The 12060-nt window shown below is 49.8% G+C and overlaps 1 pseudogene; it reads left to right on the top strand.

Moving 5' to 3' along the window:
* Nucleotides 1-1054: 1054 nt before the first annotated feature.
* LOC119329038 overlaps nt 1055-12060 on the top strand; it is an 88940-nt pseudogene continuing 77934 nt past the window's right edge.

Below are 12060 nucleotides of genomic sequence, written 5' to 3'. Positions count from 1 at the left end.
CACCATGCCGCCGAGATCCGCCACCATCAATGTGAAAGATGAAGCACCGCTCCACCAAAGTCGCCGTCCTCTAGTCCCTCGAGCCGTGTGCACCTCCAAGAATGACGCCCCCAGGGGGGAAACGACACCAGAGAGCCGCCGTCATCCGATCTATTGATCTAGGGTTTCCCCCGGAGGTAGCAGAGAGTGGCCTTGAATCTCCACGACGATGCCTTCAGGAAGGGAACGATGCAGACAGCATCGCCATCGCCGGCCTAGGCAATAGCCAATAGCAGGTTTTCACCCAGATCTGATCGAAGACATCCATCTCTCGTACACGGGTCGCCGTCCGAGAAAGCCGCCGACGAGCAGGCGCCGGAGCAGTCCCGCCGCCGCTGCGCGCAAACCGGCCGACCACGTGGTTGCAGCCACCGCTGCAATCCACCTCTATGCAGAGCCCACGAGGACCTGCGCCGCCACCCCGCGACGCCCGCTACCGCCAGGGACCAAATCCGCGCGGATCTAGCCGGAGGCGTGCCGGCCCGCCACCGCCCGATCTGACCCGCCGCAGCCGCCGCGCCGCGGCCGCCCACCAGGTCGCCGCCAAGGCAGGCCACCCGACGGAGCGCCGCCGCGCCGCTAGCCCCCGCCATAGGCTAGCGCCCCCGCTCGGGAAGCCGATCCGCGCCGGCCGTGACCATGGGCGGAGGGGAAAGGAAGGCCCCGCCGCCGCCCCGGCCGGCCTGGCTTCGCCCGGCGGCGCCACCGGGCGGCGGCGAGGGAGGTGGGCAGAGGAGGGAGGAGAGAGGCGGCGGCCGGGATGGGTTCCCCTCGGGGCGCCCACGGGAGCGCCGCGAGAGGGGCGCCGCGAGAGACGGCGAAGCCTAAATTTTAGACATGGATGCATACAGAATTAGTACATCACCAGTCGCCCTGTAGCCCGAGTAAATCCGATTTGAACTAGACACGAACCCACCGGCCGGCACTGTTGTGGTGCAACCAGTGCATCTTCGATACAGACGCGAGGATAACTAGATCGCACGAAGCCACCGGCCGGCGGAGGGAGGGGGTAGCCATGGTGGAGCTCGCGTCGGGTGCGGTGAGCTCGCTACTGGGCGTCATCCGCAATGAGGCGCTGCTGCTGGGCCGCGTCCGGCACGACGTGCAGTTCATCCGGGAGGAGATGGAGAGCATGCAGAGCTTCTTGACACATTTGTCAAAGAAGGCGCCTGCCGGTGGCGAGCACGACGAGCAGATCCGCACCTGGATGAACCAGGTCCGGCTGCTCGCCCAGGACAGCAACAACTGCGTCGATCTGTATCTGTACCGCGGCAACCCCGACCTTCATCTCGCCAGGGGCGGCCTCCGGCGCTACGTCGCTTGGCTTCCCTGGTTCGTGCACAAGATGATCGCCCAGCGTCGGGCGGCCACCCAGCTGCGGACGCTCAGGGAACGAGCCCGTGACATCGGTGAACGGCGATTGAGGTACAGTATATAAGCTCTCTATTTTTCACTTCATTTTTTTGCATGGTATTTTACCCTTCATTTTCAAAACACTGGCCACGTTTGCATACAAAGTATTTTTAAGTGTTTTTTATACACTTCTGTTTTAATACACCCTGAAATACAAAGAGGGCTAAGATTGCCCTATACCCCTTGATAACGAGGAGCACGATGTGCACATTTCAAAGAAGTGCCCGCCCGCCCGCCCTTGGCTTATATGTATACGTATACGGAATTTTTTTGTTCGGTGTGGGAAGACGTGCGGCACGAGACATCCTGTGAATCACGCCACATGCAGGAGGTTCCTGTCCTGTCGGCGTTAATGCCGTTGCGACCTGCGTCGCCACCGCCGCTTCACTGACAGGTCCAACTGCCTCGCCGCCGCATGCGGCGGCTTGCATTAACACCTATGCATGCCGCCCGCGTCCCTCGTCTTTCCCACCACCATTAATGGCGTGCACCAGCCGGCAGCCATGTGTCGCCTCGCCTGCCAGCGGTCGATTGCTACCTCCTCGGCTGCTGCGCTGTAGCCTCTCTTGCAGCACACGTCTGCTCGCATTAACGCCGCCGCCTGCCGCCCGCGTCCTGTCATCTCGCCTGCGCAGAGCTTTGTAGGCTGAGGCGACGGCCTAGGGTGGTGAGGCAACGTCGATCGATGGCCTAATGTGCTGCCTATGTCGTCGGTTGGTTGTTCCTGATCTACAGGTCATTCCCCTTTAGACCATCACCCCCACTATTTTCGCCCCCTCCGAATGTCTTTAGCGGTGATCGCTGGCCAACAGTTGATCTAGCATCGGTCAAGGACATACCAGTCAACATGCTGGAGGGGTGGCTCAGTCTCAGTCAATGGGAAACCCTGGGATGGCTTTGCTGGCCATGATGGTGTCAACTCAAGATGGCAATGGGCCCCCCGAAACCCGGGTCCCCGCGTGTTTTTTCCCTATTAGGGGATGGGGATGGGCCTCTTTTCATCCCCGCGGGGCTGTTGCTGGGCACATTATACAACCCGGCATTTTTCGTGGGTTTACACCTGTTAACGTAATCCCGGAACCCGAAACCCGACAATACCCGGCCAAGATATGCACATTGTTGGAGGAGTACAATCTTGAGAGTGATGATGATCATAGATAGCCATCTTCCTCATTGTTGAACCATGTATGGCTGAAATACACCCATGTTTATTGCTGAAATATGCTTATCTTTGTTGCTAAAATGGGGTATTGTATTGTGCTGAAAAAAGTGTTGGGGAACGTTGCAGAAAATTAAAAATTTTCCTACGGTTTCACCAAGATCCATCTATGAGTTCATCTAAGCAACGAGTCAAGGGAGTGAGTTTGCATCTACATACCACTGTAGATCGCGTGCGGAAGCGTTCAAGGGGATGGTGATGATGGAGTCGTACTCGCCGTGATTCAGATCACCGATGACCAAGTGCTGAACGGACAGCACCTCCGCGTTCAACACACGTACGGGACGGGAGACGTATCCTCCTTCTTGATCCAGCAAGGGGGAAGGAGAGGTTGATGATGATCCAGCAGCACGACGGCGTGGTGGTGGATACAGCAGAACTCCGGCAGGGCTTTGCCAAGCTGCTGCGGGAGGAGGACAAGGTGTAGCAAGGGAAGGGAGGCGCCAAAGCACAGGGTGTAGCTGCCCTCCCTTTGCCCTCCTTTATATAGGCCCCCAGGGGGGGGGGGCGCCGGCCTTGGGAGATCCAATCTCCCAAGGGGACGGCCGCCAGGGGGGTGGAGTGCCCCCCAAGACATGTGGTGCGCCCCCCCCCCACCCTAGGGTTTCAACCCTAGGCGCAGGGGGTGGGCCTAGGGGGTTGCACCAGCCCACTATGGGCTGATTCCCCTCCTACTTCAGCCCATGGGGCCCTCCGGATGGGTGGCCCCACCCGGTGGACCCCCGGGACCCTTCCGGTGGTCCCGGTACATTACCGGGTGACCCCGAGACTTTCCCGATGGCCGAAATACCACTTCCTATATATAATTATTTACCTCCGGACCATTCCGAAACTCCCCGTGACGTCCGCGATCTCATCCGGGACTCCGAACAACATTCGGTATGCTGCATACTCATATTCATACAACCCTAGCGTCACCGAACCTTAAGTGTGTAGACCCTACGGGTTCGGGAGACACGTAGACATGATCGAGACGACTCTCGGGCAATAACCAACAGCGGGATCTGGATACCCATGTTGGCTCCCACATGCTCCTCGATGATTTCATCGGATGAACCACGATGTCGAGGATTAAACAACCCTCTATACAATTCCCTTTGTCAATCGGTATGTTACTTGCCCGAGACTCGATCGTCGGTATCCCAATACCTCGTTCAGTCTCGTTACCGGCAAGTCACTTTACTCGTACCGTAATGCATGATCCCATGATCAACCACTTGGTCACTTCGAGCTCATTATGATGATGCATTACCGAGTGGGCCCAGAGATACCTCTCCGTCATACGGAGTGACAAATCCCAGTCTCGATCCGTGTCAACCCAACAGACACTTTCGGAGATACCTGTAGTGCACCTTTATAGTCACCCAGTTACGTTGTGACGTTTGGTACACCCAAAGCACTCCTACGGTATCCGGGAGTTACACGATCTCATGGTCAAAGGAAAAGATACTTGACATTGGAAAAGCTGTAGCAAACGAACTACACGATCTTGTGCTATGCTTAGGATTGGGTCTTGTCCATCACACCATTCTCCTAATGATGTGATCCCGTTATCAATGACATCCAATGCCCATAGCTAGGAAACCATGACTATCTGTTGATCAACGAGCTAGTCAACTAGAGGCTTACTAGGGACATATTGTGGTCTATGTATTCACACGTGTATTACGATTTTCGGATAATACAGTTATAGCATGAATAAAGACAATTATCATGAACAAAGAAATATAATAATAATACTTTTATTATTGCCTCTAGGGCATATTTCCAACAGTCTCCCACTTGCACTAGAGTCAATAATCTAGTTACATTGTGATGAATCAAACACCCATGGAATTCTGATGTTGATCATGTTTTGCCCTAGGGAGAGGTTTAGTCAACGGATCTGCTACATTCATGTCCGTATGTACTTTACAAATATCTATGTCTCCATCTTGAACATTTTCACGAATGGAGTTGAAGCGACGCTTGATGTGCCTTGTCTTGTTGTGAAACCTGGGCTCCTTGGCAAGTGCAATAGCTCCAGTGTTGTCACAAAAGAGTTTGATTGGCCCCGACGCATTGGGTATGACTCCTAGGTCGGTGATGAACTCCTTCACCCATATTGCTTCATGTGCTGCATCCGAGGCTGCCATGTACTCCGCTTCACATGTAGATCCCGCCACGACGCTCTGCTTGCAACTGCACCAGCTTACTGCCCCACCATTCAAAATATACACGTATCCGGTTTGTGACTTTGAGTCATCCAGATCTGTGTCGAAGCTAACGTCGACGTAACCCTTTACGACGAGCTCTTCGTCACCTCCATAAACGAGAAACATTTCCTTAGTCCTTTTCAGGTACTTCAGGATATTCTTGACCGCTGTCCAGTGTTCCTTGCCGGGATTACTTTGGTACCTTCCTACAAAACTTACGGCAAGGTTTACATCAGGTCTGGTACACAGCATGGCATACATAATAGATCCTATGGCTGAAGCATAGGGGATGACACTCATCTCTTCTTTATCTTTTGCCGTGGTCGGGCATTGAGCCGAGCTCAATCTCACACCTTGCAAAACAGGCAAGAACCCTTTCTTGGACTGATCCATTTTGAACTTCTTCAAAATCTTATCAAGGTATGTGCTTTGTGAAAGACCTATGAGGCGTCTTGATCTATCTCTATAGATCTTGATGCCTAATATATAAGCAGCTTCTCCAAGGTCCTTCATTGAAAAACTCTTATTCAAGTAGGCCTTGATGCTGTCCAAGAGTTCTATATCATTTCCCATCAAAAGTATGTCATCTACATATAATATGAGAAATGCTACAGAGCTCCCACTCACTTTCTTGTAAACGCAGGCTTCTTCATAAGTCTGCGTAAACCCAAACGCTTTGATCATCTCATCAAAGCGAATGTTCCAACTCCGAGATGCTTGCACCAGCCCATAAATCGAGCGTTGGAGCTTGCACACCTTGTCAGCATTCTTGGGATCGACAAAACCTTCCGGCTGCATCATATACAATTCTTCCTTAAGGAAACCATTAAGGAATGCCGTTTTGACGTCTATTTGCCATATTTCATAATCGTAGAATGCGGCAATTGCTAACATGATTCGGACGGACTTCAGCTTCGCTACCGGTGAGAAAGTCTCATCGTAGTCAACCCCTTGAACTTGTCGATAACCCTTAGCGACAAGCCGAGCTTTATAGATGGTCACATTACCATCCGCGTCTGTCTTCTTCTTAAAGATCCATTTATTTTCTATGGCTCGCCTCTCAACGGGCAAGTCAGTCAAAGTCCATACTTCGTTTTCATACATGGATCCTATCTCGGATTTCATGGCTTCCAGCCATTTGTCGGAATCCGGGCCCGCCATCGCTTCTTCATAGTTCGAAGGTTCACCGTTGTCTAACAACATGATTTCCAAGACAGGGTTGCCGTACCACTCTGGTGCGGAACGTGTCCTTGTGGACCTTCGAATTTCAGTAGGAGCTTGATCAGAAGTATCTTGATCATTATCATCAACTTCCTCTCTAGTCGGTGCAGGCACCTCAGGAACATTTTCTTGAGTTGCGCCAGTTTCCGGTTCAAGAGGTAATACTTCATCAAGTTCTACTTTCCTCCCACTTACTTCTTTCGAGAGAAACTCTTTCTCCAGAAAGAGTCCGTTCTTGGAAACAAAGATCTTGCCTTCGGATCTTAGGTAGAAGGTATACCCAATGGTTTTCTTAGGGTATCCTATGAAGACGCATTTTTCCGACTTGGGTTCGAGCTTGTCAGGTTGAAGTTTCTTGACATAAGCATCGCATCCCCAAACTTTTAGAAACGACAGCTTAGGTTTCTTGCCAAACCATAATTCATACGGTGTCGTCTCAACGGATTTAGACGGAGCCCTATTTAAAGTGAATGTAGCTGTCTCTAGAGCGTATCCCCAAAATGATAGCGGTAAATCGGTAAGAGACATCATAGACCGCACCATATCCAATAGAGTGCGATTACGACGTTCGGACACACCGTTACGCTGAGGTGTTCCAGGCGGCGTGAGTTGTGAAACGATTCCACATTTCCTTAAGTGTGTACCAAATTCGTGACTTAAATATTCTCCCCCAAGATCTGATCGTAGGAACTTTATCTTTCGGTCACATTGATTCTCTACCACATTCTGAAATTCCTTGAACTTTTCAAAGGTCTCAGACTTGTGTTTCATTAAGTAGACATACCCATATCTACTCAAGTCATCAGTGAGAGTGAGAACATAACGATATCCTCCGCGAGCCTCAACGCTCATTGGACCGCACACATCAGTATGTATGATTTCCAACAAGTTGGTCGCCCGCTCCATTGTTCCGGAGAATGGAGTCTTGGTCATCTTGCCCATGAGGCATGCCTCGCATGTGTCAAACGATTCATAATCTAGAGACTCTAAAAGTCCATCAGCATGGAGCTTCTTCATGCGCTTGACACCAATGTGACCAAGGCGGCAGTGCCACAAGTATGTGGGACTATCGTTATCAACTTTACATCTTTTGGTATTCACACTATGAATATGTGTAATATTACGTTCGAGATTCATTAAGAATAAACCATTGACCATCGGAGCATGACCATAAAACATATCTCTCATATAAATAGAACAATCATTATTCTCGGATTTAAATGAGTAGCCATCTCGTATTAAACGAGATCCTGATACAATGTTCATGCTCAAACTTGGCACTAAATAACAATTATTGAGGTTTATAACTAATCCCGTAGGTAAATGTAGAGGTAGCGTGCCGACGGCGATCACATCGACCTTGGGACCATTCCCGACGCGCATCGTCACCTCGTCCTTCGCCAGTCTCCGTTTATTCCGTAGCTCCTGCTGTGAGTTACAAATATGAGCAACGGCACCGGTATCAAATACCCAGGAGTTACTACGAGTACTGGTAAGGTACACATCAATTACATGTATATCAAATATACCTTTGATGTTGCCTGCCTTCTTGTCCGCTAAGTATTTGGGGCAGCTCCGCTTCCAGTGACCCTTCCCTTTGCAATAAAAGCACTCCGTCTCAGGCTTGGGTCCATTCTTTGACTTCTTTCCGGCAACTTGCTTACCGGGCGCGGAAACATCCTTGCCGTCTTTCTTGAAGTTCTTCTTTCCCTTGCCCTTCTTGAACTTAATGGTTTTATTGACCATCAACACTTGATGTTCCTTCTCGATTTCTACCTCTGCTGATTTCAGCATAGCAAATACCTCAGGAATGGTCTTTTCCATCCCCTGCATATTGTAGTTCATCACAAAGCTCTTGTAGCTTGGTGGGAGCGACTGAAGGATTCTGTCAATGACCGCCTCATCAGGGAGATTAACTCTCAGCTGAGTCAAGCGGTTATGTAACCCAGACATAGTGAGTATGTGCTCACTGACAGAACTATTTTCCTCCATCTTACAGCTGAAGAACTTGTCGGAGACCTCATATCTCTCGATCCGAGCATGAGCTTGAAAAACCATTTTCAGCTCTTCGAACAGCTCATATGCTCCATGTCTCTCAAAACGCTTTTGGAGCCCCGGTTCTAAGCTATAAAGCATGCCGCACTGAACGAGGGAGTAGTCATCAACATGTGTCTGCCAAGCGTTCATAACGTCTTGGTTCTGTGGGACGGGTGGATCACCTAGCGGTGCTTGTAGGACATAATCTTTCTTGGCAGCTATGAGGATGATCCTCAGGTTCCGGACCCAGTCCGTATAGTTGCTGCCATCGTCTTTTAGCTTGGTTTTCTCTAGGAACGCGTTGAAATTGAAGACAACGTTGGCCATCTGATCTACAAGACATATTGTAAAGATTTTAGACTAAGTTCATGATAATTAAGTTCATCTAATCAAATTATGAATGAATTCCCACTCATATTAGACATCCCTCTAGTCATCTAAGTGTTACACGATCCGAGTCGACTAGGCCGTGTCCGATCATCACGTGAGACGGACTAGTCATCGTCGGTGAACATCTTCATGATGATCGTATCTTCCATACGACTCGTGTTCGACCTTTCGGTCTCTGTGTTCCGAGGCCATGTCTGTACATGCTAGACTCGTCAAGTTAACCCTAAGTGTTTTGCATGTGTAAAACTGTCTTACACCCGTTGTATGTGAACGTAAGGATCTATCACACCCGATCATCATGTGGTGCTTCGAAACGACGAACTTTAGCAACGGTGCACAGTTAGGGGAGAACACTTCTTGAAATTGTTGTAAGGGATCATCTTATTTACTACCGTCGTTCTAAGTAAACAAGATGCTAAACATGATAAACATCACATGCAATCAAATAATAATAGTGACATGATATGGCCAATATCACATAGCTCCTTTGATCTCCATCTTGGGGCTCCATGATCATCTTGTCACCGGCTTGACACCATGATCTCCATCATCATGATCTCCATCATCGTGTCTCCATGAAGTTGCTCGCCAACTATTACTTCTACTACTATGGCTAACGCGTTTAGCAATAAAGTAAAGTAATTTACATGGCGTTCTTCAATGACACGCAGGTCATTACAAAAATAAAGACAACTCCTATGGCTCCTGCCGGTTGTCATACTCATCGACATGCAAGTCGTGATTCCTATTACAATAGCATGAACAACTCATACATCACATATAGATCATTCATCATTCATCACAACTTTGGCCATATCATATCACAAAGCACTTGCTGCAAAAACAAGTTAGACGTCCTCTAATTGTTGTTGCAAGTTTTACGTGGCTGAATTAGGGTTCTAGCAAGAACGTTTTCTTACCTACGTGAAAGTCACAACGTGATTTGTCAACTTCTATTTACCCTTCATAAGGACCCTTTTCATCGAATCCGCTCCAACTAAAGTAGGAGAGACAGACACCCGCCAGCCACCTTATGCAACTAGTGCATGTTAGTCGGTGGAACCGGTCTCACATAAGCATACGTGTAAGGTTGATCCGGGCCGCTTCATCCCACAATACCGTTGAAGCAAGATAAGACTAGTAGCGGCAAGAAAGTTGACAAGATCTACGCCCACAACAAAATTGTGTTCTACTCGTGCAATAGAGAACTACGCATAGACCTAGCTCTGAAACCACTGTTGGGGAACGTTGCAGAAAATTAAAAAATTTCCTACGGTTTCACCAAGATCCATCTATGAGTTCATCTAAGCAACGAGTCAAGGGAGTGAGTTTGCATCTACATACCACTTGTAGATCGCGTGCGGAAGCGTTCAAGGGGATGGTGATGATGGAGTCGTACTCGCCGTGATTCAGATCACCTATGACCAAGTGCTGAACGGACAGCACCTCCGCGTTCAACACACGTACGGGACAGGAGACGTCTCCTCCTTCTTGATCCAGCAAGGGGGAAGGAGAGGTTGATGATGATCCAGCAGCACGACGGCGTGGTGGTGGATGCAGCAGAACTCCGACAGGGCTTTGCCAAGCTGCTGCGGGAGGAGGACGAGGTGTAGCAAGGGAAGGGAGGCGCCAAAGCACAGGGTGTAGCTGCCCTCCCTTTACCCTCCTTTATATAGGCCCCCAGGGGGGGCGGCCTTGGGAGATCCAATCTCCCAAGGGGGCGGCGGCCAGGGGGGTGGAGTGCCCCCCAAGACATGTGGTGCGCCCCCACCCCCCACCCTAGGGTTTCAACCCAAGGCGCAGGGGGTGGGCCTAGGGGGTTGCACCAGCCCACTATGGGCTGGTTCCCCTCCTACTTCAGCCCATGGGGCCCTCCGGGATGGGTGGCCCCACCCGGTGGACCCCCGGGACCCTTTCGGTGGTCCCGGTACATTACCGGGTGACCCCGAAACTTTCCCGATGGCCGAAATACCACTTCCTATATATAATTCTTTACCTCCGAACCATTCCGAAACTCCTCGTGACGTCCGGGATCTCATCCTGGACTCCGAACAACATTCGGTATGCTGAATACTCATATTCATACAACCCTAGCGTCACCGAACCTTAAGTGTGTAGACCCTACGGGTTCGGGAGACACGTAGACATGACCGAGACGACTCTCGGGCAATAACCAACATCAGGATCTGGATACCAATGTTGGCTCCCACATGCTCCTCGATGATTTCATCGGATGAACCACGATGTCGAGGATTAAACAACCCTGTATACAATTCCCTTTGTCAATCGGTATGTTACTTGCCCGAGACTCGATCGTCGGTATCCCAATACCTCGTTCAGTCTCGTTACCGGCAAGTCACTTTACTCGTACCGTAATGCATGATCCCGTGATCAATCACTTGGTCACTTCGAGCTCATTATGATGATGCATTACCGAGTGGGCCCAGAGATACCTCTTCGTCATACGGAGTGACAAATCCCAGTCTCGATCCGTGTCAACCCAACAGACACTTTCGGAGATACCATTAGTGCACCTTTATAGTCACCCAGTTACGTTGTGACGTTTGGTACACCCAAAGCACTCCTACGGTATCCGGGAGTTACACGATCTCATGGTCAAAGGAAAAGATACTTGACATTGGAAAAGCTCTAGCAAACGAACTACACGATCTTGTGCTATGCTTAGGATTGGGTCTTGTCCATCACAGCATTCTCCTAATGATGTGATCCCGTTATCAATGACATCCAATGTCCATAGCCAGGAAACCATGACTATCTGTTGATCAACGAGCTAGTCAACTAGAGGCTTACTAGGGACATATTATGGTCTATGTATTCACACGTGTATTACGATTTCCGGATAATACAGTTATAGCATGAATAAAGACAATTATCATGAACAAAGAAATATAATAATAATACTTTTATTATTGCCTCTAGGGCATATTTCCAACAAAAAGCTCCTTGTAGCTGTTGTTATTGCTCTTTTTGCTCTGGTTATGTTACTGACATCTGCCCCTTGTAGCTCCTGAACCATGTAATATTGTATTGTGCTGACATTTGCCCAAGTTATGCTGCTGAAATATGCTCCTTTTGTTGCTGAAATGCTATTCTCTGTCGCTACAATGTTTGCTTAAATATGACGATTTCGCCGTGGGTTTAGAAAACCAGATGGGTTTATGGGACGGGAAAAAAATAGCCCCGCGCACGGTGACGGGAACGGGTTTACAATTTTCTCATGGGATGGGTTAAGGCAGGTAAAACCCGGTGGGTTTCCTCCCCATTGCCATCTTGAGTGTCAACACCAGAGTGCGTCATCACCTTGTTGGAAGAGTCGTCGAGGTACCTCCCCTCCCCTCCTAATTCCCCAGGTAAAAACCCTAATACTTCCTGGGATTAGCAGCACCAACGCGACCTGCATCATCACCTTCTTGGAGGTACCCTTTTGGGCGTGAGGGTCTGCAAACGCCATGTGGTGTGCTTCTTGGGCATTCAGTGGCGGCGTCGTCTGAGCTATTAGCTTGGTGTCGTGTCTCAGTAGGTTTT

Source organism: Triticum dicoccoides, chromosome 7A (assembly GCF_002162155.2).
Source record: "Triticum dicoccoides isolate Atlit2015 ecotype Zavitan chromosome 7A, WEW_v2.0, whole genome shotgun sequence".
Classification (NCBI taxonomy): Eukaryota; Viridiplantae; Streptophyta; class Magnoliopsida; order Poales; family Poaceae; genus Triticum; species Triticum dicoccoides.
The sequence above is the reverse complement of the archived record's forward strand: the minus strand, read 5'-3'. Positions and strand labels throughout refer to the sequence as shown.